A 26644-nucleotide genomic window follows, 5' to 3' on the forward strand; every position below is an offset into this window, starting at 1 on the left:
AACTGCTTAATGATAATGTCAACCCTGTAAGTTGTCATAAGGATTAAATGAACACATTCTAAGCGCCTTAGGAACCTAGCTGTTAAGTTTTTTGGTGCCTATCCATTTGTAGAGTGCTTTCCCAGTTAAACTCTGGGCCTCACACCTAGTCTATTTGGTGAATGCGGAAACAGAGGTTCCTACCTACTCGATGCAGTGGAGAGCATGAGACTGGGAGGTCAGACCTGGGTGTGAGTTTAAGTCAGGTCGTTTCCTGTGTGTCTCTGGGAGATGCCTCCTTCTGAGCCTGTTTCCTGACCTTTAGAGTCAGGATTATAAGCCTTACTTTCCAGGTGTGTGAACTTCAGCCAGGTTACATGTCTCTCAGTGCCTCAGTCTCCTCACCTGTAAAATGGGGGTGATAATCCGAGCACCTACCTCACAGGGCTGATGTGAAGGTTAAATGAGGTCCTATGTGAAAGTGCTTAGAACAGCGCCTAACTCACAATAGAGACTGTATACATGTTTGCTATTATTATGAGTTGATGAAATTTGCACATGGGCACAAGATTTCCCAAACATTTCCAAGAGGTTCATTCCTGGAGTGTCAGCATCCTTGGATTAGATATCCCCTGGGATTCCTTGTCAGAAATGTGTGAGTGGGTGTTGGAGATCCCTGTGGAGGTAGGACATTGAGCTGGGGCTTCTAGCCAGAAAGAACACCTCTGAGTCCTGGTTATGTTTCTTACCTACCTGGTGGTCTTGGGCGAGTCATCTCCTCTCCTCGAAGCCTCGGTTTCCTCTTTTGCAAAACACAGATGGTAATGTTGGGAGGTAAAGGTTAAATCGGATGCAGTGCCTGACAAGAGAAGACCCTCAAGAAATGATCACAGTGATTAAAATGCCCCAGCACAAAGCAGGCAGTCCACAACCAACTTCCTGCTATGCGTGTGAGCTCTGTGGCTTTTATTTCTTTAAAATAGTGAGCTTACTTATTCATTTTCTTAAAAGCAGATTAAAAAAATTTTCTGTATTTATTTTTGGCTGTCTGGGTCTTCACTGCTGCACAGGCTTTTCTCTGGTTGCGGCAAGCCGGGGCTGCTTTCTAATTGTGGCGTGTGGGCTTCTCATTGCGGTGGCTTCTCTTGTTTTGGAGTGCAGGCTTTAGGGCTCCCAGGCTCTGGAGTACAAGCTCAGTAGTTGTGGCCCATGGTTTTAGTTGCACCGTGACATGTGGGATCTTCCTGGATCAGGAATCCAACCCATGTCTCCTGCATTGGCAGGTGGATTCTTTACCACTGAGCCTCTAGGGAAGCCCTGAGCTTACTTTTTCTTTCTTTCTGGCTGCACCGGGTCTTCTTTGCTGCTCGAGGGTTTTCTTTAGTTGCGGCGAGAGGGGGGCCACTCTCTAGTTTTGGTGTGTGAGCTTAGTTGCCCTGTGGCATGTCGAACCTTCCTGGACCAGGGATTGAACCTGTGACCCCTGCACTGGCAGGCAGATTCTTAACCATTGGACCACCGGGGAAGTCCACCGTGTCTTTTAAAATATGGGGATTTTCCCAGTACGCCTTGCTTCCTCCACCAGCTGCCTCCTTACCCTCTGCTAGCACCCTGCTTACCCCCAAGTCTGATGGAGGGATTCCCTGCAGGGAAAGTGGGGGGGCACACACAGTCCCAGAGGAAAAGGGGACCATGGCCTCTCTTTCTCCTCTCCCTGAAACAGGGAAGGAAATCCTCCCCGCATCTTGGGAACTATTGAGCATCCCCTCAGACTCCAACTCCAACTCAAAGCTCCTCAGAGACCTGAATGAATTAAAGATGTAATTAAATTAGGAATCCTTCATTATTTGAAGGCTGGGATTCTCTGGCAGGTGGGGTGATGGTGGAGAGGGGGCAGGGCCATTTTTCCTGCAGAGGCTGTTAGATTCTCTCCTGGGGGCATGTGTGTGGCCAGGCTGGGGCCCAGAGACCTGGGAGACAGAGCCAGCTCCCTTCCCACCTGCTCCCACTCAGAAGGACCTCCCCTCAGTCTCGGGCAGCTTCAGGCTGCCCACTGTCTTCCTGGCCAGCCCTGCACCAAGGCCCTTCCTCTCTCAGCCGCAGTTTTCTCATCTGCAAAATGACACAAAGCAGGGAGGGAGGATTCTGTTAAACTGCTTTTCAGGTTGCTGTAGGCAGTAAATTTCCATCTAAGAACTTGGGAGACCTCTTCCTTCGAACGCCCGCAACACTCTCCTTCTAGAGGAGTCAATTTGCACCCCTCCTCCTCAATCCTAGGGCATTTAGTTAAGCATTTCTTTGACTCAGCTCACTCATCTAAAAGGAAGGGAAACCCAGGAAATGGATATGACAGGTTCTCTGCTGGCTACCGGGGATACTGAGTGTGGTATTTCCTGCCCTGCAATGTCCAGAGGAGGAGACAGAGAAGCTGGGCCTAGAAGGAGAAGAGGGGGAGGGAAGGCTCTCCGGGTTGGGGGTGGGAGAGGGTCACAGCATGTGTAAAGACCTCAGAGGCAGGAGACAGCAGAGGGAGGAGGCGAGTGTAACTGGAGCACTGGGGGGCAGGTGTGTGCAAGGGAACAAGGCTCCAGAGCCTGGTGTGTGATGGAGAAAGGGAGGGCTAGCACTCTGCTACATTCCCAGAGGAAAACAAAAATTTTCGAAACTGTCAGAAATGTGATGGAGCTGTCAGGAGTACATGAAACAGCCACGTACCCTGGGAAATGGAAGTCAAGGCTCTGTTTGTTCCATGGCAGTGTGAAAACTCACAACCTTTTCATCAAGATGGGTAAGAAAAACACAGGAACACTAAAAGCGTTTTGGTTCAAGTCTGCTGAGGATGTTACTCTCAGCCCGCCCGGTTTCCGCCCTCCGGCCTGGATTCGTTTGTGCATGTCAACACTCACCCAGATCAGCAGACATCTCTCTCTGCTCTGGTTTCTCGACTTGTCAGCCATCTTCGCTGTGGTGTGCTTGGTCACTGTGGTTCTTTGAAAACGATGTCAAAGGAGAAATTGCTCTCCTTGAAAATCTTTGGCTGGAGTCACCTCTCTTACAATCCCTGTCCTCTGTCTCTGTCTCCCGCTTCCTTCCTGCCACTCTCCTCCCCCAACCCTGCTGAACTGCTAGGAGGGGTGTGGGTGGGAATGGACACTGTCCAGGCTGAAGAGAGGCATTGAGAGGTTCAGCACCACGGACAGCGACACAGCCTGCCATCTATAGGAAGTGATTCTGCAGGCTTAAGACTGAGCGAGTTGAGGGCTTTCCTGGTAGCTCAATGGTGAAGAATACACCTGCCAATGCAGAAGACAGTGGTTGGATCCCTGACCTGGGATGATCCCACATGCTGTGGAGCAACTAACCTCGTGCACCACAGCTGCTGAGCCTGTGCTCTAGAGTCTAGGAGCAGCAACTACTGAGCCTGTGTGCTGCGGCTACGGAAGCCCCTGCACCCTAGAGCCCGTGTTCCATAACAGGAGGCCACCGCAGTGAGAAGCCCGCACACCACAACTAGAGAGTAGCTCCCACTCTCCACAACTGGAGAAAAGCCCGAACAGCAACGAAGACCCAGCACAGCCAAAAATAAATACACAAAATGATCTAAAGAAAAAAAAAAAAGACTGGTTGCATGGCCTTGAGTGCCAACTCAGGAAGTTGGGGTGCAGGTGGCTGGGTTGGGGGTGATGATGTCAGAGAAGCTCCCTGTGGGTCCAGAGATGCTTTTTCCAGTGGAATTCTCTTTTATTTTTTCAAGACCCTCAGTCACCAGCCCTGCCCCCAGTTCCATTTCTTCCTCTTCTGCAGGACTTTGCTCATGCTCTGTCTCCCCCCAGGTTCCAAGCTCCCTTCTCCAGGCCTCAGGTTGCCTGTCCACAGACACTCAGCTCACCTCCTCAGGTCCACACCCCTGGCTCATGTGGGAGATCCTGGCCTGGCTGTCACAAGAGGCTCTGGTGAGGCTCAGTTACTTGCATGCTGTGTGACCTTGGGCAAGTGTCAACCCAACCCCCCCCCCCCCCCCCGCCCCCCGCCTGACCTCCTAGCATCAGAAGGGGCAATTTGGACCATGTTATTTCTGAGCTTGGAGCCAAATCTCATGGTCAACTCCTGGCAGTCAATACACTGGTGGGGAGCTGTAGGCAAGGGCAGGATGCGTGCTGTTGGCCGCAGGAGGCCACAGGCAGGGCTCTGTGGGCTTGGGGGAGGGAGAGGCAGGGACTCTGAGTGTGTATGTGTGTGTGTGTGTGTGTGTGGGTGCTGGGGAGGGGAGGCGAGGGCGGGAGGAAGAACGCAGAGGAGCTGCTGGACCAGAACAGAAGAACCCCTTAGCCTGTATATTTAGCTCATCGAGGTATATAAACAGAAACCTGGAGCCAACCCAATGCTCCCCCCGAGTGTGAGTCATCTGTGCTTCTGCAGCTAAAGTTAGGCTCCAATCACAGGCTCCCTCTCCCTCTCTTTCCCTTCTTCACTCTCAGTCCCTTACTGCCTCCTTATCTTTTCCTCCCCATCTTTCCCCTCTCCTCTCCTCTCTTTCTCCCTAAACCTCTCTCCTCTTGGATGCTCTGAACTCCCCCCTTTCCCTGATCTGCCCATTCCCTCACTTTCTCCCCTCCCTCGATTTTTCCACCTTCCTCCTCTTTCTCATCCCTTTCCCTCTGTCTCTCTAACACTTAACTCTGTCTTTCTGCCTTCACGAGTGCATCTGAGAAAGGGTATTTTTTGCTCTTGTGTTTGTGTGAACCTAATAACAGTAACGCTCAAGTGGCTGTGTGTACTTGAGAGGGAGTGTGAATGTATCTGTGTGAATTTGTGTCTTGCTGTGAGGATGTATTCAATAAAAATTCTGTCTGGGTGTATATGTGGAGCTGTCTGTGGTGTTTGTGGTTCTGTGTACACACAGGAGTGAGGGGATTGTGTGTCTCTGTGTGTTTCTTCTCCTTTGAGGGGTTCAGCTCTATGCCCTGGAAGGGAAAGCAGTGGAGAACCCCTCCCCACTTTTACACAGAGGCTTGGGGCGCATGGAGATCGCCAGATGCCCTAAAGACTGGGAGCAGGGTGGTTACAGGCTCTAGACTATCTAGAGAGTGGACCCAGGCTCGGGCTTTTTGGCTCTGTCACTTTCTGCTGTGTGACCTTGAGTCAGTCTATTGGCCTCTCTGGTCCTTGCTTCTGCATCTGCCAGAGGAACATGATCCCTGCTCACCCTACAAGGCTGGAGGTGGGGACCGAGGGAAGTCCTAGGTGTGGAGTTGGTGAGGACACGCTGGTCACCAGAACACCTGAGGCCCCTTCATCAGGTGTGAGCTTTTCTGCTTCAATGGGTTGGCTCATGTTGCTTCCCCAACTGTGTGTTTATAATTTGATGTTCAAAGAATTGGAGGCTGGGTCCTCCCACTGGAAGTATCCCCCATCTTAATCCGTGGATGGCTAATCTCACCTTCAAGATGCATCTTGAAAGCCACCGTCTGCAGGAAGCTTCCCAGATCTCCGCCAAGGGTGTGTATCTGCGTCCTCCATCCCCCTGTGAGCCCTCTAACACCCCCACCATGGTCTGTGTCTCTGCCCTTGATGGAGGGATCCCCAGAAGCATTTTATGAAAGGAGATGTGTGTGTCCTGGGAATGGTGGAAGAGAATGGAAGATGAGAGGTGGATGGGAGGGGCAGAGATAAAGTGGGGCAGCTTGAGCCCCAGGCTCTGCTCACCCAGAGGGAGAAGTAGGAGCCTGGGCCTTCAGCTGGGCAGGTGGGCCCCGATGTCAGGGGCCATTTGCATCAGGGATCAAGGAACCTGCTGAGAAAGCATCAGTCCTCTGGCCCTAGAGCACATGGAGATGGGTGAGCAGTGCCCCTCCCAGTCTGGTCACCATGCAGCAGCCAGGGCGACCCTTTTAAAAAAATATTAATTTATTTGGCTGCTTCAGGTTGCAGGGAGTGGGATCTTTGCATCATGAGAGATCTTTTATTGTAGACTCTCTAGTTGTGGTGCGTGGGCTTAGTTTCTCCGCGGTATGTGGGATCTTAGTTCCCTGACCAGGGATCGAACCCTTGTCCCCTGCATTGCAAGGTGGATTCTTAATCACTGGACCACCAGGGAAGTCTCTAGGGAGATCTTTTAGGATCTGAGTCAGGTCACTACCTCACTTTAAATGACCCATCTGTCCTCACTGTCCATCTTGCTTTATTTTTCTTTGCCTGGAAAATTCAGTGGATGGAGGAGCCTGGCAGACAATAGTCCATGGGGTCACAAAGAGTCAGACACTACCGGTGAACTCAGCACAACACACGACGTGTAGGCTGATCGTATCTGGTGTACTGTGCTTCCCTGGTAGCTCAGCTGGTAAAGAATCCGCCTGCAATGCAGGAGACTCTGGTTCGATTCCTGGGTTGGGAAGATCCCCTAGAGAAGGGATGGGCCACGGTTCCAGTATTCTTGGGCTTCCCTTGTGGCTCAGATGGTAGAGAATCAACCTATAATGTGGGAGTCCTGGGTTTGATCCCTGGGTTTCAAAGATTCCCCTGGAGGAGGGCATGGCAGTCCACAGGGTCTCAGAGTCAGATGCGACTGGGCGACTAAGCACACATGTATTTCACACTTTTAGTAATAGTAGTAGCAGTGTTAGTAGCTCAGTCATGTCCAACTCTTTGTGATCCCACAGACTGTAGCCTGCCAGGCTCCTCTGTCCACGGGATTCTCTAGGCAAGAACACTGGAGTGGACTGCATTCCCTCCTCCAGAGGATATTCCTGACCCAGGGATCAAACCTGGGTCTCCTGCGTTGTAGGCAGATTCTTTACTGTTTGAGCTACAGGGAATATTTTCTGACTTGCTCACTACAATATAAGATCCAAGAGGGGGCAAAGACTTCATTTTGTTCATTGCTGTGCCCCCAGGGCCTAGAAATGTGCCTGGCACATAATTGGGGCTCAGAGAGGAGCTGATGAACAGACAAAGCAGCCCTGTCACGCTCTCCTGTGTGATAATCATTCATTCATTCATTCAGCCATTCATTCGTGCTGCCATCTGCTCTATGCCAAGTTCTACCCTTCTTTGCAGGGGTCTTGGCCTGGCAGGGCAGGACAGAGTGCTAGGCCATCAAGATGGGGAGGGGGTAAGGAGTGAGGACCCCTGACTCAGCTGGTGTGATGGGAAGAGGAGGCTGAGCGGGGCTTGAAGGTGCAAAGGCACTCTCTAGGTGGAGACATTTGATCGTGGTTTTTCATCTCCTCCCCACAACCCCCAAGACCAAGGCTGAACAGAGGGCAGGATGGGGATTACTCTCTAAAGCTCAGAGTAGGCATGGGTACAGACCTGGCCCCAGAGCTGGGGCAGTGGGCTCCTTGATTCTTCCCAGGGTCAAGAGTTGGGGTGAGGGGTGGGAGTGGGTGGGGGTGGAGGGGTGTGGGGTGGGTTCCAGTTTTAACAAAGATCAGAACCTTAAAAGAAAGGAGAAATTTCAGCCATCCTGGGTGGCCGAGGAGATGGTCCCCAGAAGGCCCATCCTGAGTGAGCAGGGGTCCCGAGGTTGCAAGGCCAGGAGGCCTGAGGCCAACCTGGAACAGCCTCTCCAGCCCAGGACCCCGCTCCTACCTGGACAGCCCCCAGCCGTCTCTCCTGGAGGGTGGCATTGAAGGTGGCTTTCCAGAGGCCTGACTGCCAGCCTTTGTCCAGCCGAGGATAAAGGAAAGAGTGGCCTGCTCTATTATTCTGTCTCCAAACAGCAGGCAGGGCAGAGGGAAAAAGGCAGCCAGAGCATGTGTGGGGGGGAGACTTACACACAGGATGAAGACAGAGCAGCCCTCCTGAGTTAGGGCGAGGGGGAGATGCTGGGGGAGAGGGGACTGGACGGGACGGGGGCAGGGTGGGGGTGGTGGTGGTGGTGGAGGAGCAGAGAAGAAAGATGGGCAGAGCCCGAGAGAGGAGAAGACAGGAGACAGCTGAGGAGGAGGGAGCCGGAAAAGAGGAGAAGGAGAACGGAGAAAGACGGAGAGACCGAGACAGAGAGACAGACAGAGACAGAGAGACAGAGGGACAGAGACAGAGGGACAGAGACAGAGAGAGAGGGACGGAGGGACAGAGACGGGGACGGAGACAGAGACAGATGGAGACAGAGAGACAGAGGGACAGAGGGAGAGAGGGACAGAGAGACAGAGAAAGAGAGGTGGAGACATAGAGACAGAGGGACAGAGGGACAGAGGGAGAGAGGGACAGAGGGACAGACAGAGGGATAGAGACAGAGAGATGGAGACAGAGAGACAGAGAAAGAGAGACGGAGACATAGAGACAGAGGGACAGAGACAGAGGGACAGAGGGGCAGACAGAGGGATAGAGACAGACAGACAGAGAGACAGAGACAGAGAGACAGAGACAGAGAGACAGAGGGAGAGAGGGACAGAGAGACAGAGACAGAGAGATGGAGACAGAGAGAGAAAGAGAGACGGAGACAGAGGGACAGAGGGACAGACAGAGGGATAGAGACAGACAGACAGAGAGACAGAGGGACAGAGAGACAGAGACAGAGAGATGAAGACAGAGAGACAGAGGGACAGAGGGACAGACAGAGGGACAGAGAGACAGAGACAGAGAGACGGAGACAGAGAGACAGAGGGACAGACAGAGGGACAGAGGGACAGACAGAGGGACAGAGACAGACAGAGACAGAGAGACAGAGGGACAGAGAGACAGAGGGACAGACAGACAGAGACAGAGAGACAGAGGGACAGAGGGACAGAGAGACAGAGACAGAGAGACAGAGGGACAGAGGGACAGAGAGACAGAGACAGAGAGACAGAGGGACAGACAGACAGAGAGACAGAGACAGAGAGACAGAGGGACAGAGGGACAGAGACAGAGAGACAGAGACAGATGGAGACAGAAAGACAGAGGGACAGAGGGACAGAGGGACAGACAGAGGGACAGAGAGACAGAGACAGAGAGACGGAGACAGAGAGACAGAGGGACAGAGACAAAGGGACAGAGAGACAGAGAGACAGAGGGACAGAGGGACAGAGAGACAGAGACAGAGAGATGGAGACAGAGGGACAGAGGGACAGAGACAGATGGAGACAGAGAGAGACAGAGGGACAGAGACAAAGGGACAGAGGGACAGAGAGACAGAGGGACAGACAGACAGAGACAGAGAGACAGAGGGACAGAGAGACAGAGACAGAGAGACGGAGACAGAAAGACAGAGGGACAGAGAGACAGAGGGACAGAGGGACAGACAGACAGAGACAGACAGAGGGACAGAGGGACGGAGACAGAGAGACAGAGAGAGAGAGACAGAGACAGAGAGACAGAGGGACAGAGACAGAGAGACAGAGAGAGACAGAGACAGAGAGACAGAGGGACAGAGGGACAGACAGAGGGACAGAGAGACAGAGGGAGGGAGGGACAGAGAGACAGAGAAAGAGAGATGGAGACATAGAGACAGAGGGACAGAGACAGAGGGACAGAGGGACAGACAGAGGGATAGAGGCAGACAGACAGAGAGACAGAGAGACAGAGACAGAGACAGAGAGACGAAGACAGAGAGACAGAGGGACAGAGGGACAGAGAGACAGAGACAGAGAGACGGAGACAGAGAGACAGAGGGACAGAGGGACAGACAGAGGGACAGACAGAGGGACAGAGACAGAGAGACAGAGGGACAGAGAGACAGAGGGACAGAGAGACAGAGACAGAGAGACAGAGGGACAGAGAGACAGAGGGACAGAGGGACGGAGACAGAGAGACAGAGACAGATGGAGACAGAAAGACAGAGGGACAGAGGGACAGAGGGACAGACAGAGGGACAGAGAGACAGAGACAGAGAGACGGAGACAGAGAGACAGAGGGACAGAGGGACAGAGACAAAGGGACAGAGGGACAGAGAGACAGAGGGACAGACAGACAGAGACAGAGAGACAGAGGGACAGACAGAGGGACAGAGAGACAGAGACAGAGAGACGGAGACAGAGGGACAGAGGGACAGAGACAAAGGGACAGAGGGACAGAGAGACAGAGGGACAGACAGACAGAGACAGACAGAGGGACAGAGGGACGGAGACAGAGAGACAGAGACAGACGGAGACAGAAAGACAGAGGGACAGACAGACAGAGACAGAGAGACAGAGGGACAGTGGGACAGAGACAGACAGAGACAGAGAGACGGAGAAAGAGAGACAGAGGGACAGACAGAGGGACAGAGACAGACAGAGAGACAGACAGAGCGATAGAGACAGAGAGACAGAGGACAGAGAGACAGAGACAGACAGACATACAGACAGAGAGAGCAACAGAGATAGAGAGATGGAGACAGAGACAGAGAGACAGAGGGACAGAGACAGAGAAAAGGCAGCAGAAGCTGCTTTCCCTGGTTCCTCCTTCGCTCTCCCCTCCGGCTCCCCCATGTCTCCTGTCTCTTCCTCCACCCCTCTCTCCCCAGGTCCTTCATCTCTTCCTCTCCTCTCTCTCTCCTGGGCCGTCTCTCCGTCTCTCCCGCACTGTGCCCGTCTCACTCCCATCCCAGAGCCTGTCTTGCTGGGAGCAGCCCTGGGGGCTCTGTTGGGGGAGATATCAGGCATCGCCACCCGCGTGGGGAACGCCAGAACCAGAACCCTTCTTCCTCAGCTTCCCCAAGTCCTGTCCCTCTGCCTCCAGCACATCCCTCGAGTCTGCTTCCATCCCTCCGGTCGCAAACCAGCCCAGGCTCGGTAGGCCTCTGGGCCCCGGTTCTGCCCTCTGCAACAGGCTCTCACAAGGTACCCAGGTCCAGGCTTCACCACAAACCTGATGTTGCCACTCACGACTCACCCCCCACCCCTGGGCCTGGCATTCAAGGCCGTTGGTTCCCAAGACAAGCTCTGCTCCTTCAGAGCCCCAGGCCTTTTCTCCTGCTCTTACCCCTGCCCGGGATGACCTCTCCCACCGCCCACCATCCCTCCAGAACTTCACAGGGCTCTCTGCAATAGGAAACCTGCTTTGACCCTCCTCACGGGAAAAGATGGTTTCCTTGTGGGGGGCCCCTTCTCCACTGCGCTTCATCAGGCTTGTCAGGCCATCGCCCTGCTGGGCTGCAACACCTCCAACACCTCACACACGGTAGACGGTCCCTAAGTGTCACTGAATGGCCCCCTGGAATGATTGTCCCCGTGCCACATCTTCTCGTGACCTCATTTCCTCATCAGTAAGGTGGACATGCAAACAACTGCTCAGAGTGCTGGCACTCAGGAACGCACTGAGCAAACAGCGAGCACCTACTCTCTGCTGTTACACACGCCGGATGTCGAGAGGCACCAAGAGGGTGGTGTGCTCACGGTCAAGCACCAGCCGGACGTGAGGGGGTTTCTGGTGTCGTCTGGGGGTCTGGGCAGTCCTCCCCGCGGTTCTCTTCTCTGACGTTCATCCGGGAATGCAGGTGCTGGTGCTCCTGGCCCCCCGGTCCCCACACCCACTCCTGCCCTTTGCAGACCGCTGGGGCATCAAGTCACCCTGTCCATCTGCACTCAAGCTAGATTCTTCCAGCCCCACCCAGGAGGCTTCTAGGGCATCAGAGGCTTCTTTTGGGGCTTCCCACCAGGCAGGAACCTGGGGGTCCTGAGATCCATCTCCTCCCCCTCTGCCCATCTCCAGCCTTCTTCCTGGGCAGGCAAGTGGGGGATGGGTCTCTATGCTCTCTCTGTCTCTCTCTCTCACACACACACACACTCACTCACTCACTCACTCACTCTAGCACAGAATCCTGTTTCTGCCGCTCATTAGCTGGGTGACCCTGGGCAATTTACTTAATTTCTCTGGATCCCGGCTCTCCCATCTGTAAAATGAGCTTCCTGACCCCTCTCACCGAGGACTGCTGTCAGGTTAAGTGGGCTAACGAGGAGAAGGACACCTGTCTGGCAGAGGGGGCTGCCGTGCCTCAGCTGGGTACGGAGGCTGGACCTCCCCCCCACCTTCCAGCTTGGGTGGAATTCCTGGGGCTGCAGCAACTCTGGAGGGTTGCCAGCATCCTCCTGGGCCCCTCTGGCTCTGACCTTTGCTTCTATCAGCTTAGTCGAGTTGGGGGATGGACTGGCTGACCTGCCCAGGGCTGGCCTCGTGCACATCAGGTCCAAGGGGAATCCAGCCCCACACTGAAAACCCCACTCTCACAAGGCCTGTGTGCATCTAGCAACTTCCCCCGGGGCTTGTGGGGAGAGAAGACTGGCATATCCAAGTCCTCCTGTCTGGGGGCTCCTCCCTGGGGGCTCCCCCTTGATGTGACTCCACCTCCTCCTCTCCTCTCTTCTGCCATCACTTTCTGCTCATTCCCCTCTGAAACTTCCGATTCTCCCCTGACCAATCCAGCCACGATCCTCCAGACTGGGCTCTGGGTCCACCTTGGCCTCTCTGAACCCATCAAGCGCCTGCTCCCGGGAGGCCCAGCATTTGGTTCTCCTTCCCTCTGAAAGTAACTCTAAATCTCCTCCCTGTTTCATCCACAGTCAGCATTTCTGGGCCTTTCCATCTCGTCACATTCTGCAGCCCTGGCATAGGCCTGGTACCCAATAGATGCTTAATAAAATCTCTTGGAATGTTGAAGTTTGTTTTCTGCCATTGATTTGCTAGCTGCTCCCATGGTGGGCTGCTTCCAGGGCCTGGTTCTTAGGCGTCCAGGGAGCTGGACTGAAAGCAGTTCCTCTCCATGCCCTGGAGGGGATGCCCTTGAAGGGCACGGGGTGGCCAAAGTGAGGGTATCACAGGCCATCCCCTCTCTGCTTTAGTGGATGGGGTTACTCTGCCTGTTTGGAACCCTGAAACCTTGACTCTTAAGAGTTTCTGGGTCTTAGAATCCAGGAGCCTAGTGAAGAGTACACACTCTGGCCCCCTGAATTCAAATTATTAGCTGTGTGACCTTGAGCAAGTTACTTAACTTTTCTCTGCCAGTGGTTCCTCATCTGCAATACAGTAGTGACGATTTACAAGACTGCGGAAAGGACTCAATGCGTTAATATTTGTCAAGGGCTTAGACCAGGGGCTGGTGCACATAAATGCTCTGTAAGTGTTTGAGAAATAAATCAGTGTGGATTCGGAGGAAATTGGATCTGTGTGCTCTCAGGATCTTTTGGCCTGGGAGGGACCTGTCTCATGTCCTTGGGCAGGAATTTGACCCCAGCTTCCTTTAGTCCCAGCTTGCTTATCCCCACTGACAGATGTTCCCTACTCTTGCAGCCATGACAATTGCTAGAAAGTTCTCCTCAGGGATGGAAAGGAGTCTGGGCTTCTCTGCTCAGCAGCTGCTGGAGTGTGAGGACCCAACAAGGCCTGGACTTTGTTCTGGGGAAGGGGATGGTGAGCCTGGTCCAGCTGTCAGGTGGGTGCACAAGGGGACTCCAGGCCAGGGCCCAGCTCACTTAACTCCTGGCAGGGGCCTCCCTGCTCCCAGGGCAGGACAGGGCCTAATGAGTGTGTGCGGCTGCTGCAGCCTTCTGCAAATACCAGGCGCAATATAAATAGCAATAATGAATAAATGAAGCTCCAGCAGCCAGCGAGGGCCTCCAGGAGGGACTGGCACAGCCCTGCTTCTTGTGGAGACCTGGAGTTGCAATCCCATCCCCCAGCAGGTTTGAGGGTCACCCCTCATCCACACGGCTTCCATGACCTTTACTCCATGTGCACCCTTCATGTCCACAGAACCCATCCCGATGTTGAGCGGTGGGGTGGGCAGAGGGTAAAGGAATGCACCAGGAAGCTTTTTGCTGAAGCAGAAAGCATCTAGGTTGGACACAAAGCAGGACTTCTTGCCAATGTGGACGCTTGAAGGAGGCTGGGGAGGGGGTGTTAATCCTGTCGGGACAGGGAGGGGACTGGGATCATGGAGGGGGGCAAATGTCTCTTTCAATCTGAAAAAGAATCGTGAATGATCGGAGTTGCTCAGAGAACAAAGGAGCCGTCCCAGGAGGTGGTGAGATCTACGTCACCCCAGGTACGCAGGCAGGAGCTGGGCCCTCACTTCAGGAGACTGTGACGGAGAAGCCCCGGTCCTGAGAATTCACCATCTGCTGGCTTCTCAGGGTCCAGCCTGTGAACTTAATGAAAACGTTGCCAGAGGAGACTGGAGAGAAAGCGAGCAGTAGCTGGCATCTTCTCCCTGCTTCGTTGTCTGATCTCTTTCACTCTCCTAAGCCCGGGGCTGTCCAGCTGGGTACTCAGCCGGTCAGGGCATGGAGTGCCTGCTCGCACCACCTCCTTCCTACCTCCGAGTCTTTGCACATGTCCCTTTTCCCTCTTCAATGCCAGTTCTCCACCCACCTCGTCTCCTCTTATCTCAATCCTGCACGTGCCTTTGAGGTCCCGTGCAAGCCTTTGGCCCTGGATGAGGTCTTCCCCGAGACGTCTGATCTGCAGCCCACTCTGTTCTGAAATAAATCCATCCCGCCCGCGGACGCCTTCTGGCCTGCTCAGTCCATGCCTGTGAGACACCACCGCCCAGGCTGGTGTGTGCTTACATGACCTTGCGCTGCGGTCTGGTGATGAAGGTTTGTCTGGTTTCTCTGGACAGATGAAAAGGTAAGGAGCAATGAATGTTTGTTGAGCACCTACTATGTGCCAGGCATGGTGCTAAACCCTTTTTAGACTTCTCATTCTGCAGAGCATGAACTTAAATTCTTTTACGGGGAATCTGTGTGTTCCTTTCACAGAAGAGGAACCTGAGGCCCAGAGACTTCAGGGGGTTTCCCAAGGCCCTCTGACAGAAAGGGGCTGAGCTGGGATCAAGCTTGTAGGCATCCTCTTACAACTCTGTCCATTTAGCAGACCAAGTGGTTCCAAGGGAGGTCTCAGCATCCCTTCGCTAAAGCCCCAGCCCAGCAGGGTGTCCCCGCTCCCCCAGTCTCCAAGGAGATGAAGTGGGGGTGGGAGAGCTGAGCAGAGGTTCTGACCCTTCTGGGTCCTGTGGCCCCCGCTTCCCTGGAGGAAAGTGGTGAGGCTGGGGCATTTGCAGGTGGGGTGAGGTTTCCTTTCCACCTGAGAGCCCTCTTGGAAGCCTTCCTGGAGGAGATGGCTTTTCAGCCAAGCCTTTAAGAGTGGGAAGAAGCTGAGTGTGGGTGAGAGGAGGGGAGGCTGCCTGGGCTGTGGAGTGAACCTTTGGATTTGAGTTCTAAGCCGGGCTCCACCTTGGAAAAGCTGGTGGTCTTAGACAGGCAGCCCCTCACTGGGGCAGCAAGGACCCTCTCCCCGCCCTTCACACAGCATCTCGGTTAGAATCCGGACAGTAATGTGGCCAACCAGGCAGCGGGTCAGTAATGGGGTCCCTCCCTTTTTAATGCATGACGCAGCCCCCTTGTGGAGGGGATAGGACCCTCCCCCGGGCACGACCCTGAATGCTGAGGAGGTGGCCTCAAGGCTAGGGCGGCTTCCTGTCCTCTCGGGAGAAGAGGGGGCTCACCAGCCGCCGCCGTCGGTCTGTCTGTCGCCTCCACGCCTCCCCCCTCTAGCGTCCCGCGCCTGCAGCTTTCCCCGAAGACATTTGGTGTCAGTATAAGGACGGCTTTGCCTCGCACGCGGCGCGGCTCGGTCTCGCCGCCGCCGCACGTCCCCGCACCGCCCGGCGCTTGGGCTCCTCCGCAGCCCCCGCCGCGCGCAGACCCCGCGCCTGGAGCCCGGGGCCGGAGGCGCGAGCCCAGCCGAGCGGGGCGAGGAACGCGGCCCCGACCCCGCGCCTCCGCCCCGGGCCGCCGCCCGCGCGGGCTCCTCTCCGGGCACTTGCCCCGCCGCGCAGTTCCCGCAGCGCCCCCGCCCCCGGCCCCGGCCCCGGCCCGGGAGCGCCGCGCTCCCGCCCGCCCGCCGCGCGCTCCAACTCCGGCTCGGTCCGCGGCTCGTCCGCGCTGCCGGCTTCTCGCCGCCCGCCGGAGCCGCGCGACACTCCCGCCAGCCCGCCGCCTCCTCGCGCCATGGCCCGGGCCCCGGTGCCCGCCGCCCACCGCCCGCCGCCCCTAGCGCCCCAGGGGCTCAGCTGATCCTGAATTGGCGGGGGGCGCCTGGCGGGGCTGCGGGTCCCCCTCGATTTCCGGCTTCGGGGGACGCGTCGCCCCCGTAGCTCTAACGTGGACGACCCCCCCTCCCACCCCCCGCGGCCCGGCCAAGTCCATGCCAAGGTAGGTGGGGGTGGGGGTGGAGCGGGGGAGGGAACTGGAAGCAAGGGAGGGCTCCGCTCCGATGCCAATTTCTTGGCGCGTCGCGTTCTTTATTGGGGCGTTTATTTATTTCTGGGGACCGGTCCCCCCACCTGCGCGTGCCCATCAGGTCGGCCCCCCACCCCGAGCCTTGTGGGTAGGTGCCTTGGGAAGAAGGACGGGAAACTTTGACCGGTCCCTTCTCCAAGGCCACGAAAGTTCTCTCCGTGCCAATGCTGAAGCCGGCTGAGCCAGCGCTGCAGAAATTTATTCAACAAGTCAGGCTGCCGGCCGGGGGTTGGGGGCGGGGGGGGCCCAGGCTGCCTGTCCGTCTATCCCGCTGTCCCTCCGTGGCTGCGGCTCTGCGGCCGGCGGGACCAGAGCTCGTGCCCGTGTCCAGGGGGCTGAGCTGGGAGTGTTGGCGGAGGCAGGGCGGCCGCAGGGGGATTGAATGGGGGAATCCCAGGCAGCGTTTAACTTTCCTCGAGGCCGGGGTGGGAGCCGGCCCCCTCCTTGGTCAGCACCCCGAGGGTGCCCAGAGCCTGGCTGTGGGAAGTCAGGCGGGGGTCGGAGGTGGGACTCTAGGGGGTAAAAGGAAACCTCAGTAGGTTGGGGCTGGTTATATAATGAGTGTTTATGATGACTGGGTTTTAATTGTGTGCTGGGTGGTGTGTGTGTAGGATGTGGGGGGACAGGAGGCCTTGGCAGGGGTGGCAGGCCTCTGGGTGGGGGGAGGGCATGATGCCTGGTGGGAGGGGGCTCTTAGATGGGCCCAGGCTGAGGCGTCAGTCAGCTGCTCTGCCTGTGTCTTTCTTTCCCTTCAGGGTCCTGGGGGCTCTGGAGCTGTGAATGAGGTTGGCTTCTGGAGACACCTCAGAGCTGTATTCTGGCCCTGGGAGTCTGTGGTCTGGGGCCAGGTGTGTGCATGTGTGTGTGTGCGTGTGTGTTTGTGTGTGTGTGTGTGAGAGAGAGAGAGAGAAAGCGAGAGGAAGCTTGCTTGCATCTGCTGTGGGGTGTGATCAGGTCTGACATGTCGACACGCAGTGTGACGGCATCCTAGGGGCTGGGGTGCTCAGGATGGTCTGACCAGGGAGCGGGTCTGTCCTGCTGTCTCTTGCTGCCTAGGGGACTCAGCCAGCAGATTCTGGCCCTGTCTCGCGCCAGGGTGCTGTGCAGATGGAGCTGTGGGTCCGTGTGCCGGGGCCCGTGGGAAAGGGTCTGGCTGAGGAGCTAGGCTGCTTGCCTGCTGCTCAGGCCCTGTCCACTCTGTCAGACCACCACTCAGATCAGTGTCTCCCCTCAGCCCCCAGGACTGGCCCTGGAAACTCTTGTCCACCCTTCAGGACAAACTTTCTGTTCAGGCTCCAGACTCCTGGGCCTTGGATGGGGACTGGGCTGGGGCATCTAGAGACCTCCCTGTCCCCTTCCCTCCTCCACCATCCATGCTGAGCCCAGACGGGGAGGACCCAGGGGGTGACAGGGCAGGTGGCACTGAGCTGGGACGATTCTGGGGCTGCAGTCTGGGGGAGGAAAAGGGAAAAGCCACATCCCGAGGGAGTGCTAAGCTGGCTGGCGCCAAACTCGCCCTGCCCCCCAACACCCCCACCCCCGGGGGGCCTGGGTACCACTCCAGGATCTCTGGGCTCCCTGCCTGGCTGAAGGTAGGGAGCCCAGAAGCTCAGCTCCCAGCTCTGAGCTGCCCAAGGCTGCCTCTGGAGCTCTGTGGGGGGCAGCTTGGGGGAGGGGCGGCCAGCCTGGCTGAAGGTCTCTCCCGGTTGCTTTGATGGAGGTCCTCTGCTCCTTTTCCCTCCACCTCTGTTCCAGGTGCTTCCAAGAGGGCATCTTCTAGGCCCACCAGGGGGCACCACGCAGCAGTTCTCTGTGCCCTGACTCCCCTTGACCTTGGGTGGGGAGGTGGGGGCGGAGGTAGCTGCCAGAACCCCCTCCCTCCCCTTCCTCTCCCAGGTGCTGGCTCCAGACAAGCTTGTCCCTCGCGAGCCCTGAAGCCAAGCTGGGAGCAGTTTCAGGGACTGGCATGTGACCGCAGCCTCCCGGGGGTCCTGGACCCAGATCCACATCCCCAGATCCACATCCCGAAACCGCAGCGGGGGGCGGGGCGGGGGAGTCGCCTCCGACTCACCTCCCCCTGTCCCCCTCCACAGCCGTCTCTGCCCCCTCACCCTGTGCCCCAAGTAGGGCTCCTCGGGAAAGTCTGCTTCTGGGCCCCGCTCTGTCCCTCCCCAATGCTCGAGGGGCTCCCGTCCCTGGCAGCTTCTGAAGGCACACAAGGTAACAACAGGCTCTCGTGAGGCTCCTTGGTTTGTGCCATTTCCTCCTGGGCTGCCTTGTTCACCGGATGCCCAGTCAATGTGCTCAAAACTCTGTCTGGAAAGAGAGGCTGCCGGGCTGGGTGGGGGCAACAGGGGGTGCATGGCTCTTCTCCCTTCTTCCCCATCCCCTCTCCTCTTCTGGCTTCCCGCTTCCTTTGGTCCGCCCTTCCCCTTGCTCCTTTCTGACCTCTCCCCGCCCTGTGGTTCTTTTCTGCAGAGCCTTTTCTTCCCACAAGTTCCCAGGAGGTGCTCTTGGCTAGTGCCCTCAATCCTTCTTGCCTGCAGGAGGCTGGCGTGTGGCTCTGCTGGGGGCCCAGAGACCACCCAGAGCTAGGAGCGTATGGTCTGTGGGTCTGTTCTCCGACATCCATGGATCTCTGTGAATGTGTGAGTGTGTGGGTCTGCGAGCCTTTAGGTCTGTGGGACTGTGGGTGAAAGTGTCTGCGAGCCGGTAGATGTGTGGGTTCGTGGGTCTGTGTGTCCGTACTTTCGTGGGTCTGTGGATCCTCATATCCAGGAAGATGTGGGCTAAGTCTCTCCCCTTCATGGCTGCCAGTCTACAGAGGGAAGAAAACAAATCCGATTTCCTGGATTCCCTTCTCTCTTTTGTGTTTGATAAGCACCTACTATGTGCCAAGCCCCGATCTGGGCGCTGGAGGGATGTAGCAGTGAACAGAGGGGAGAAGACGAAGGCTTGGAGCATCTGTGTCCCTAGGAGGGGTCTGGGCCATCCCCCCTGCCAGGTGCCCAGGTGTGGGCACGTGGTCATAGGGCCTGCTTTCCTCGTTCGTGCTCAGAGAGGAGAACCAGGCTGTGTTTGGCACCTGTGGGGAAGGGTGCAGATCATGGAAGCCTTTGGAAGCACGAGGCGTTTGGGTTCCCTGGGAGCTAGTGCTGGGAGCTTCCGGGGCTTCTTGAGCAGGAGAAGATGAGAGGGAAGTGGTTTCTCCAGGGTGGAGGCCACAGTCTTTTGGGGCCAAGGTCAACACAGGCCTGGTCCTGCCTTGCCGACCTTCTCCCTTCATCTTGGAGGCCCTCACTCTGCCAGTTCCCCGTCTCCTGCACTCTGGCCTGGGCAGTCTCGCTGAGAAAAGTGTCAGGGTTTTCCTTCTTACCGCTGACCACCGGCCCTGATGAGCAGTCAGGGTTGCTCTTCACTCGCCACTGGTCCAGGGACTCAGGCTTCCTCCCTGGATCCCTCAGCTCTTGTTCCAGCCGGAAGAGACATGAGCCCGTGCAGGGTCACAGGCCTGGCCCCTGAGGGGCAAGGCACTTAGCATCATGGGAGCATTGGCTTCTTATAAAATTGGGAAAATAGCATCCACCTTAAGGGATTTTTGTGAGGCTTAGAAATGTCTCTGCAATGCCTAGCACGGGGTCTGGTACAGGGAAGCTGCCTTTTTTCCTTAAGGTGCTTTCTGAATCTCCTTCCCCATTCACTGCCCCGTTTGAGAGATAGAGAAAGGACCCTGTGTTGCATTTTATACAAGAGAAATGAAGCTTGCTGTGACTACGATTCAGAGCAGGTGGAGCTGGGACTCCAGACCCAGGGTTCTTCCTGCTAGAATGCTCTTCCTCTGTCAGGGGCCACCGTCACCCTGACTGGTTCACTGAAGTAAGACCCCAGGCCCTACGTCCTGCAGAGGGACTGAAAAATGATCAGCAGAGTCACCAGATGGGAGATGTTCAAACACATGGATGGAGATTCAAACACAGCCCCACTTGCTGGGACTTGTCTTGAGGCCGAGGGCCGACGAACAAATGATGATGCCTAGTGACAGACACGTGGACAGGTCCTGGGGGTGAGAGCATGACTTCAGCCTTCCGTCTACAGCCTGGCCTGGACAACTCTTTAACTGGGGAGCTGGATTTGAATCCCCTCCATCCAAATCCTAGCTCTTTGACTAAGTAGCTCTTGACCTTGGGAAAATCCCTGCATCTCTCTCTACCCCGGTTCTTCGTCTCTAATTGGAGAGGGCAAAAGTGCTTACTTCATTGGTTTGTAAAAAGTGCCTGGCACATAGCACGTGCTCAACAAACAGTGTCGGCTGTGAGCCTTGTTAGCTGTCTTGGAGGGGTTGCTCATCCAATTCATCAAATGCAGCAAGGATGGAGGGCGAGCTGTTGATTCTGGTACCAGAACCAAGGTGACTGCAGTATGTGGGCAGGCTCAGCTGGCCAGACCAGAGCAAGTTTTGTGTCAGGTCCCGCATTTAGAGGCCAGATTTCAGCCATTCCTCTTTAGGCTAGAGGAGCCTTGACTTGGCTGCCGTTCCTCTGAAGAAGATTAGAGGAGACCAGTGGACCACACACCTCATAGTTGCTTCAGTCTGGCTGCTAGGCTCCCAGATTGCATCAAAAGAGTTCCCTCGCCATCTCCGCAGAGTCAGGAGCGGACCTGTCTGCTCTACTCTGGGTGACGTGGTGCAAACCTGGTCTAGCCCTTGCAGGGGGGAGGTCGGCAGACTCTAGCATGACAGGGGAGAGGGCCCAAGGAACAGATGATCTGGAAATTGTCACCCAAGAAATGGATCAGGGAGCTGGTGACAAGAGGCCTGGGGCAGATGAGGTTTGGGGGTGGGCGGGTGGTTGTCACACATCTGCTGGGCTGTCATCTGGAAGAGGGAGCAGACAGAGGGTGCGGGGGGCTCTGAGATGCCAGCCGGAAGATTCTGGTAGGCAGGTTTCCCGCAGCCTCATAGAGACTTTTTCCCAGGCTCTGCATTGGAGGGTGTGGTGTTTGTGTGTGTGTGTCTGTGCGTGTGTGATAATGAGTGTATGAAGTGTGTGCGTGCATGTTTGTGTGAGTGAATGTGTCTGTGTGTGTGTATCATGGTGCGTGTGTGTGTGTGTGTGTGTGCGTGTTTGTGACTGTGACAATGTGTAAGACATCTGTCTGTGTGAGTGTGTGATTGTAGGTATGTCTCTGTGTGTGATTGTGATTGTGTTATCTTGTGCTGGTGAATGTGTGTGGTGATGATCAGGTCACTTTTGGGGTCTCAGTCTTTTCAGAAGTTCCTTGTGTGGAAATCTGGAGCCACTGCGTTTCTGGGACACTTGAGTTCCAGGGTGCTGGAATTCTGCGGCTGATGCGCTAACACGTTTGTGAAACCATCACAGGTTCTTTGTGCACCGGCCCAGTGGCTGGTGGCGTGGTCAGGTGCTGATATGTGTGTTACCCCATTCATCCTCCCAGTGGCCCCACCACAGAACAGCCAATAGCCTCATTTTATAGGCAGGGCATCCGAGGTCCCTGCCAGGTTGTCATGTGCTAAGGTGAGTTGGTGTCAGAACTTGGACTCTGATACAAGTCTTGGCTTCCAGCTCTGGTGCTCTGAAGCACACGTTATAGAGTGTAAGGTCATCATAGTTAATATCTTGGGTCTTTAAGGTTCGTTCTGGGTGATTCTAAGATATTCTGATTCTGAGATTCCTGGATTCTAGGATTCCCAGAATAAATCTGTTGTCCTTGGAGCTGTGACATTAGCTGATGTGTGGTTGTTGACAAAGGGATAAACAAGTTGCTGGCCTGTGTGTACCTGTGAACACACACACAAGCACACACACACACATGGCTTGGGTAACCCGGCCAGGCCTTGGGTTCTTCTCCACCAGGACTCTGGGCTCTGCAGAAACAAGGCTTCCCCATACCATACTCTAAATGCTCTGGCATGCCTGTGGAAAGACCCTGGCAGGCAGATTACCCCAGAGACTTGGGAAGACTTGAGGGGCCTTTGCCCACACTGGGGGTCTTGGCTGGACCAGCAGCTGTATCTTCAGTGCCTGGTGACTCAGCTGGGAGGGAAAGACTGGCTCCAGGGTACCTTTCTTTGTCCCAGGGTGGTGCCTGTGATGGTTCAGTGGGCTTGGGCTCAGGGTTGGCAGGCCAGGCCTGGAACCTGACTCTGCCCTATCCTGGTTGAATGATCTCAGGCACTGCTGGACTTCCTTGGTCCCCAGTCACATTCTCCATGAAGTAGGAATAAGCATGGTGTGTATATCATAGGACTGTGGTGGAAATCAACATGGACAGTGCATAGGAAGCCCTTTGCCCATTGCCTGGTATAGGGTCAGACTCAGTCAGAGCCTCTGTGATGCTGTGATGGTGGTGGTGATGGTGGTGGTGGTGATGATGGTGGTGGTGGTGATGGTGGAGATGATGGTGATGATGGTGGTGATGGTGGAGATGGTGATGATGGTGGTGATGATGGTGGTGGTGGTGGTGGTGATGGTAGAGATGATGATGGTGGTGGTGGTGGTGGAGATGATGATGATGGTGATGGTGATGATGGTGGTGGTGGTGATGGTAGAGATGATGATGGTGGTGGTGGTGGTGGAGATGATGATGATGGTGATGGTGATGATGGTGGTGGTGGTGATGGTAGAGATGATGATGGTGGTGGTGGTGGTGGAGATGATGATGGTGATGGTGGTGGTGGTGGTGATGGTGGAGATGATGGTGATGGTGATGGTGGTGGTGGTGATGATGGTGGTGATGATGGTGATGATGGTGGTGATGGTGATGGTGGTGATGATGGTGATGGTGGTGGTGTTGACAGTGGTGGTGATTGTGGAGATAATGGTGGTGGTGGTGGTGGTGATGATGGTGGTGATGGTGGAGATGGTGATGATGGTGGTGATGGTGGAGGTGGTGGTGGTGATGGTGGTGGTGGTGATGGTAGAGATGATGATGGTGGTGGTGGTGGTGGAGATGATGATGATGGTGATGGTGATGATGGTGGTGGTGGTGATGGTAGAGATGATGATGGTGGTGGTGGTGGTGGTGATGATGGTGGTGATGGTGGAGATGGTGATGATGGTGGTGATGGTGGAGATGATGACGGTGGTGGTGGTGGTGGAGATGATGATGATGGTGGTGGTGGTGGTGGTGGTGATGGTGGTGGTGGTGGTGGTGATGGTGGTGGTGTTGACAGTGGTGGTGATTGTGGAGATGATGGTGGTGGTGGTGGTGATGGTGGTGGTGGTGGTGATGGTGGTGATGGTGGAGATGGTGATGATGGTGGTGATGGTGGAGATGGTGATGATGGTGGTGATGGTGATGGTGGTGATGGTGGAGATGGTGGAGATGGTGGTGATGATGGTGATGATGGTGGTGATGGTGGTGGTGATGGTGGTGGTGATGATGATGGTGGTGGTGTTGGTGAAGGTGGAGATGGTGATGATGGTGGTGATGGTGATGGTGGTGATGGTGGAGATGGTGATGATGGTGGTGGTGGTGGTGGTGGTGGTGATGATGGTGGTGGTGTTGACAGTGGTCGTGATGGTGGTGGTGATGGTGATGATGGTGGTGGTGATGGTGGAGATGATGACGGTGGTGGTGGTGGTGGAGATGATGATGATGGTGGTGTTGGTGATGGTGATGGCAGTGGTGGTGGTGGTGGTGGTAATGATGGTGGTGGTGATGGTGATGGTGGAGATGGTGGTGATGGTGGTGATGATGGTGGTGGTGGTGATGATGGTGGTGATGGTGGAGATGGTGATGATGGTGGTGATGGTGGAGATGATGATGATGGTGGTGATGGTGGTGGTGGTGATGATGATGGTGGTGGTGATTGTGGTGGTGATGATGATGGTGGTGATGGTGGAGATGGTGATGGTGGTGGTGATGGTGGTGGTGATTGTGGTGGTGATGATGATGGTGATGATGATGGTGGTGATAATGGTGGTGATGATGGTGGTGGTGTTGACAGTGCTCGTGATGGTGGAGATGATCATGGTGGTGGTGATGATGGTGGTGGTATGATGGTGATGATGGTGGTGGTGGTGATGGTGGAGATGATGGTGGTGGTGGTGGTGGAGATGATGATGATGGTGGTGGTGGTGTTGATGGTGTTGATGGTGGTGGTGGTGATGATGGTGGTGGTGATGGTTATGGTGGAGATGATGATGATGGTGGTGATGGTGGTGGTGGTGGTGGAGATGATGATGATGGTGGTGGTGGTGTTGATGGTGTTGATGGTGGTGGTGGTGGTGATGGTGGAGATGATGGTGGTGGTGGTGGTGGAGATGATGGTGGTGGTGGTGGTGGAGATGATGGTGGTGGTGGTGTTGATGGTGTTGATGGTGGTGGTGGTGATGATGGTGGTGGTGATGGTTATGGTGGAGATGGTGATGATGGTGGTGATGGTGGTGATGGTGGTGGTGGAGATGATGGTGGTGGTGGTGGTGGAGATGGTGGTGACAGCACAGAGACGTTAGGGTGACAGCCATTGGGGATGACACCACTGGCCCCATACCTGCTTGGGCAACCACCTTGATGGGTCCTATAGCATCTTTCCATCTGTGTCACTTTGCCTCTTCACAGGAGCCTGCAGAGGGAGGCAGAAGGAAGGCTGAGCTTCACAGAGAGAAAACTGAGACTCCAAGAGGCCAGTGGAGTCAGGAGTAGGTGGGGGTATGCTGTAGATACAGTGGGGTCCTGATCCTGCCCTGGTCGTGGAGGCCAGTCTAGTCACACACCACTGCCTGTGGGTCCACCCTGGGAGCACTTAGGGGGAGGAGGCTCTGAACATGGAGGCAGCTCAGACTCTGGGGGCAGATGGACCTGAGTTTGAATTCATCAGCGCTGCCTACCACCTAAGGTGAGTGGTCTGCTTTCTCTGAGGCTCCATCTGCAGACAGGACAAAGCCCAGGGGGGCCCAGCTGCCAACTCCCCAAGAACCTTCAGCCACAGACAATGAGCAGCGGGGGACAGGAGCTGGGCTACAGGCACAGAGCGGAGGGGATTGGGAAGGGAGAGCTGAAGCCAGAGAGCTATGGCCTGGGCAGCTGCGAGGGAGCAGGCCAGCAGGAGATGGCCTGGAGGGTCACGGGGTAGTAGATCAGAGGGTGGAGGCTGGTGGGGTGGTGGGCAGTGGATTGGTGGCCTTGGCAGTCGTGGTCTCTAAGAGCCCTGCAGTGTGCGAGGAGAGGCGTGAAAGCAAGGGACAGCACAGTGTGACAGCTCTACACAGGCCAGGTGAGGCAAAGAGCAAGTCAGTACCGAGTGGAATGAGCTGACAGCGAGGAGAGGAGGCGGTTCTGTGCGGTCCCAGAGGCCACGGCAGCTGTTACCACCTCTGCTGCTCCCAGCAGGGCTTTGGTGGAGCTGGGCGAGGTGGCACTGGGGCCAATGCCAGGCCAGGCTCTCCTGCCTGTAAAATATACCTCAAAGCCACCCCTTTCTTTTCACCTCCTCCAGCATCCCAGGCCAGCCCAGCCCATCCTCCCAGGCTCCTTCTGGTCCTCCCCTGCCTCTCCACCTCCTCTCCCTGCAGCCCACAGAGGGGTGGGGTTAAAACGCAGCCCCAAGCACACCACTCCCTGCATAAACCCTTCCGTGGCTTCCTGTCGCACTTGGACTAAACCCAAGCTCCTTCCGTGGGCTCACAGCGGGCCCTGCCAAACTCTTCAATTTCATCCCTCCTCCCTGGCGCCGGCTCCGCCACACTGGCCTCATTTCTGTTCCTTAGACGCACCAGCTGTTCCTGGTACCTGGAGGCCTCTTCCCACCGAGCATCCGTGGCTGGTGCCTCTTATTCTTGTTTTTATTGTAAAGACCTGTCTTTAGAGGGCAAGATGGGTTCTTCCCGAGCCCACCTTTCTCCCTTGTTTGTTTACTTCCTAGCACTTTTTACTTATTTAGTCACCAACTGTTTGCTGAGCACCTGTTACGTTCCAGGCGCTGTCCAGGCGCTGGGGTGAACGATGCAGACCACAGTCCCTGCTCTCTTGCAGCCCCCTTTCAGGTCGGGAGACAGACGCTAAATCATAAATATGTAAATACATAAATTATGCGGCATGTTGGGTGGTGATAAGAGCTTTGAAAGCCTAGAGAGAAAAATGAATTGACCCATGTTCCTCTCTCTTTTGCTGGACTGAAGGCTGAATGAAGGCTGGTGCCGAGTCTGGCTTCTTCACCAGTGTAGCCCCCTGAGCCTGCACACTGCCTGCACATAGTAGGTGCTCAGGAAATCAGTGTTGGGCAAATGAATGAATCGTCAGGGCCTGGGAGAAGGGAGGATGGGAGATGGGGAGAGGGTGTTCTCGGGAGAGGGAGCCGCGTAAGCAGAGGTCTGGGAGAGGAGGCAGCCTGCGGCCAGGATGGGACGAGGCAGTGTTTGGCAGGAGCGCGGGGCCAGTGTGGGGAGCGGTAGATTCGGGCTGGCACAGCCGTAAGCAGACCTGCAGCCACCCCGGGGAGG

The 26644-nt window shown here is 55.8% G+C and overlaps 1 protein-coding gene across 1 annotated transcript in view; it reads left to right on the forward strand.

Annotated features, from left to right (window-relative positions):
* The first annotated feature begins 15881 nt into the window (after positions 1–15881).
* Positions 15882–26644, forward strand: part of CACNA1I (calcium voltage-gated channel subunit alpha1 I) — a 127110-nt gene continuing 116347 nt past the window's right edge. The window contains exon 1 of the mRNA XM_061418597.1: positions 15882–16091. The gene's annotated coding sequence lies outside the window, so the exon portion shown is untranslated. The remainder of the gene's footprint in view (positions 16092–26644) is intronic.

The sequence above is a fragment of the Bos javanicus genome, chromosome 5 (genome assembly GCF_032452875.1).
Source record: "Bos javanicus breed banteng chromosome 5, ARS-OSU_banteng_1.0, whole genome shotgun sequence".
Taxonomy (NCBI): domain Eukaryota; kingdom Metazoa; phylum Chordata; class Mammalia; order Artiodactyla; family Bovidae; genus Bos; species Bos javanicus.